The sequence below is a fragment of the Tupaia chinensis genome, unplaced genomic scaffold (genome assembly GCF_000334495.1).
Source record: "Tupaia chinensis unplaced genomic scaffold, TupChi_1.0 Scaffold000574_1, whole genome shotgun sequence".
Taxonomy (NCBI): domain Eukaryota; kingdom Metazoa; phylum Chordata; class Mammalia; order Scandentia; family Tupaiidae; genus Tupaia; species Tupaia belangeri.
The window spans coordinates 3,053,942-3,058,675 of NW_006160088.1; positions in this window are offsets into that span (position 1 = coordinate 3,053,942).

Below are 4,734 nucleotides of genomic sequence, written 5' to 3' on the forward strand. Positions count from 1 at the left end.
ATCCCCCCTGGGGGGTAATTTCTCGCTTTCTGTCTCTGTCTCTCTCTGTCTGTCTGGCGAGTGCACGCGCCCTACAGTGAAAATCTCTCCAAAAAAAAGAAAAAAAGATAGATGCTTAACAAATTGTTGTCATCTAACTAGAGAGAGAGAATGATTTTCCAAATATACACACCTGCCCTTGAAATTCGGTTCCGTGTGGGCAACTGTGACTAAGCCACGCTCTGTAGCCTTGCCTGGACCCACAGTGGTCAAGGCAGGTTTTGTGATGGGTGAACTTCTTTGAAAAAGGTCAGAGCCAAAAACGCATCTTCATCCTCCTCCCTAGCAGCTTCCCCCCTACATGGCCAAAGGCAGTGAAGGAACCTTCTAGGGCTAGCCCGTGTCATGGTGAAGGTGGCTGGTGAGTCCCACATCTGGAGGCTTGTAAAACACTGAGCACTTATGTGTCCCCAAATGTGGAGAAGAGAAGGGATTCTGGTGTGGCCATCCTGGTAGGGGGATGCTTTCTCACTTTCCCTCTCCATCTCTCTGGTGAGCACATGTACCTTGTAAAACATTATTAAAAAAAAAAAAAAAAAAAAAAAGGACCAGCAGTTAGCATAATGGCTATGTCGCTGGACTTCCACGTAGTTGACTGCAGTTTGCATCCCCCACCTGGAAGTTTAAACTCACGCCGGGCGCCTGTGCATGCATGCCCAAGATCCCGAGAGGAGCATGGAGGAGAAGGGATTGCAGCGTGGCCATCCCCCCTGGGGGGTGATTTCTCGCTTTCTGTATCTCTGTCTCTCTCTGTCTGTCTGGCGAGCGCACACACCCTATAGTGAAAATCTCTCCAAAAAAAAGAAAAAAAAATCTTTCTCTTGCCTTAATCTGAACAATATCCATGCAAAATATACAGGTTGAACATACTCTTTACAACACGTATAAACAAGTCTGCAACTATCGAAATGAGCGATGTGGTCAGTGTCACCTGAAATCTTCTCTGCCGTGGGGAGAAGCGTGCCCTCCTGGGGGTGCATCCGGACTACGCACTCGAGGGCCTGTCTGGGTGGAGGCTTCTGTGCTCTGCGGCTGCCCGCACACTGATACCGCCCTTTGTTCTCAGAGCCTTTTGGTCTGCAGAGCATATTTTCATCTGTGTATTTCATCTAATCCCCATGACAACCCTGAGGGCTGGGCACACAAGTCACACAGGGAGTCCGGGCCCATGGACAGTCACGGAGGGCAGCCCAGAGCTCAGAGCTCCCACCTCCCCAGCCCGCTCTCCTCTGCTCCGTGCCGCACGGCCAACGCCATCCTGTCCGCCTACCCTTACATAAACTGTGCATCTATCCATCCAGGTGGCCCGCTGCCAGGCTCTCTAGACAGAGCACACGGCCCCTGATACCCAGAATGCAACCTCGGCCACCACTGACGACCTACATTATCCTTTGGCCATCTGGTCGTCAGCAGGCTGCAGCTAGTGAAGCCACCAAGAATACTAAAGGATAATGAAAGGGACATTAAGAAGCCAAATACACATAGCTACTTCTGACCACTAGGTGAGGGCTGCCCGCAGAGCCACCTTGGGTCACGCTGCCCAGCTCAAAGGTCCTGGGGTGCAGCGGCTACAGAGGGCTGGGGGGTGGAGTCTCAGGGAATAGGGGCCCACCTCGCCACACATGGCGGGAATGCTACTCAGAAGAGCGGACGTGGGTACTGGGAACGTGAAGTAGGTGCCAAGCAGGGCAGCATGGCATCGCCCCGCCTCAATAGTGCCGACTCTGTGGCCGGAAGCACCAGGTGGTGGCAGTGCTGCCCTCTCTGTCAGAGCTCTCAGGACAGGCCCGCCTGCCCCCCGACTCGGACTTCAATGCACGGCTGAACAACAGCCATCCCACTCTATCGGCACTGCAGTGGCAAGCTGGCTTGGCTGGGACAACAGGGCCACAGAGTAGGTCCCCAGTAAACACTCGTGAGATGACGTGGCCAGAGAGCACGAACCTGGGTTCATTTTCAAAGATCCAAGCTCCCCTGAAGGATATGCTCAACTTTGTACATTCGGGGTAGGAGGTTCTCATCGGCATATTAAAGAGGCTGTGACTCAGGGGGTCAAAATCATTACTCTGAACTTCACATCATCAGCCTCCTCGGCTACCTGTTTCCTGTTAGAACTTGCTGGAGGTGGCACTCATTTTCCGTGCCTGTCTCTAGGGATCTCACAAGAACTGACAGCAACTTTGACAGCATCTGCACTCTGCTTACCCACTGTCCGTAACTATTATTTTGTTACTTGCAGCCCAAAGCATCCCCACTGATTCAGTACTGTAGGGTCCAGAGCCATTATCCAAGACTGTGAGGGTTAATAGGGCCTCAGAGATCATCAGCAAAATTCTCCTTGAAGCCTGAATTCTCTGTTCAGTCCTTAGACAACAGATATCTTCCAGATGCCCCAGGTCATAGGGAATACTTCCAGTTCACTTTTTCCTGTTCCCAAACAAAGGTGCCATACCTTACGGCCAGCCAGATTTCCACCCTAGGCCTGCATGTACAGAGTTCAATGCAGACCCTCGGGACACTTGGAGAACATTCTGGCTTTGCACACAAGTGTGTGGGAACATTGCTCATTAACAAGGATATTTCCAATCACTTGCAGGAGGACACTCTGTTTGCAGGCATTCCATTGATAGAAGAGATTACAACAATTATACCAGATACAAAATACAAAATGGAGGGGCCCTTAGGTAGCATAGTGGTTCAAGTGCTGGACTCCCACATGGCCGACTGCAGTTTGAGTCCTAGACCCAGTGTATGGGTCTACAACGTATGTGCTCAAAATCCCGAGAGAAGAATGGAAGAAAAGGGATTGTGGCATGGCCATCTCTCCTGGGGGAGTGATTCCTCACTGTCCCTCTCTGTCTCTCTCTTCTGTCTCTCTCCGGCAAGTGCACATGCCCTATGGCAGAAAGCTACACACACACACACACACACACACACGTAAATAAACAAATAAAATGGAGGCTGCGTTTCCCTGAGAACTCTCTAGACCCAGGCGGCTGGCCGGGCCCACAGTTCTTCCTGGTTCCGGGCGACCACTCAAGCTCAGGAATCAACTCCATGGACAACTGACTGGTCACTTCCTAAGCAGCGCAGACCAGCCACAGCGTAGATCCCGGCGGCTGAAGCCAGTAACAAAACCGAACTTGGTCCAGCCACGAGAAACATGTCTTCTGCAGCTGAAGACCCGAGAGGTGGAAAAGAGAACCCTGCTTCATGCAGGAGCGAAGCTGGCAACCTGGAAGGCAGTCGCTTGCCTGGTCACAGGACCTCACCACCCCCTCCCCACAGGGAAATGTCAAGGTCACATGGGGGGGCAGTCTGCACCAGGGCACCCAGCTTACTCAACACTCCACCCCCAAAGAGGCCGGCTGACCTCGAAAGCCCCAGAGCATCAAAGCCCCCCCTTTCTGGCACAGAAAGGACAAACTACATCAAACACCACAGAGACACCGATGATCTGGGCAGGAAAGCCGTGGCCCCAAACATTTTCAGCCTGTCAGCAGAAACGTGCGATTTACAGGAAATTAGGAGGTTTACAAAATGTTTGCAGCTCAAGTTTCTTCCCTGGGAAAAGAAGCAGGAAAAATTCTAAGCACAGTCTCCGTGAAAGCGCTTTGTTCACTGCCAAGCCCCCGACACGTGTCAGTTATTAACACCCACAGCCACCACCTCACAGGCCCAGCGTGTCTGCAGGCAATGCAGCTCAGCACGGGCTGCACGGAGCCCTCCAGCCGGGCAGCAGGGCCAGACAGCCACAGGGCCCAGAGAACGATCGCGGTGATCCTTGGGCACACCGCTGCCCCTTTCTGACCCCATTCTCTCCTCTGAGGACCGGAAAACCTCCCTGCAGGGCCTTGGAGAAGGAGGGATCCACAGGCGCGGGTCTGTGTAAACAGGGGTAGGCTGCGGTTAGCACAGGGCAGCTTCAGGGCTTGTAAGTCAGATCTCCTTGCCGGCTGCCAGCAGAGCGCTGGAGGCCACACACCAGGCCTGGTCAGTCACCCCTCCTGTTGGGTCCAGGACAGAGCGAGTCCTGAAGCAGCAAGAACCATGCCAGCCCAAGAAGGTTCTACACCCGCAGGGGCCCAGAGGAAGCAGGGGCAGTCCCAGAGCGCTGCACCAAGGCCCCAGCGAAGAGGTCTTTGTCACCTCTCCACACTCCACTTTGCCCCAGGCCAACACAGACCTCCGCCCCAGCCACACGGTCTAACCCTGCGTCCAGCACCTATGCCGCTGCCAGGCATCGCCTCCTCCAGGAGGCCTCCCCTGAACTCTCACTCAGGAGAAGAGGCCCGTTGGCTTCCCGATCCCGGCAAGGAGCACACTGGGTTGCCGCTCTGTCTGTGCCCCTGCCTTCCCCGGCTGGGCAGGAGCAGGCACAGTGCCTGGCACAAAGTGGGCACCCTTGAGCGCGAGCCCTAGAGGTGCCCAAGCCCCAGACGCAGCGGAGGCCTCCCCAGGCAGGCTGCCGTTACTTATTCAGACGAATGTGACAACTCCCGTGCTCTTAACGCCATTTTAAAGGGGGTTCGAGACAGAGCCCCCTCCACCCGGCACGCCGCCCATCTCCCGCCAGGTCCTCGCCAGGACGGCCAAGGCACCCGAGGGGGATTACCGGGAAAGAACCCTGCGAGCGGCGAGCAGGCCCTTCCCACCCGCGTCCCGGCCGTGGCGCCTTCCCGACCGCACACCGTC